Genomic DNA, 230 nt, shown 5'->3' on the forward strand with positions numbered 1-230 from the left:
GTGTGTGTGTGTGTGTAGTGCTTTGGGTGTACATATGAAAGCGCTATATAAATGCCTCATTCATTCTATATACTATACATGGATGGATGAGGGAAGTGGATAGATATTCTGAATTAATCCGTTCAGCCACCAATAAAAAAAACGTGTTGGTAATCGTGTTAAGAGGTGTAAGGTAAAAATATTACCCCAATGAGGAAATAATTATACTTATGATCATCAAAACATTTGGA

This window comes from Phoxinus phoxinus (genome assembly GCF_949152265.1).
Source record: "Phoxinus phoxinus genome assembly, chromosome: 5".
NCBI lineage: Eukaryota > Metazoa > Chordata > Actinopteri > Cypriniformes > Leuciscidae > Phoxinus > Phoxinus phoxinus.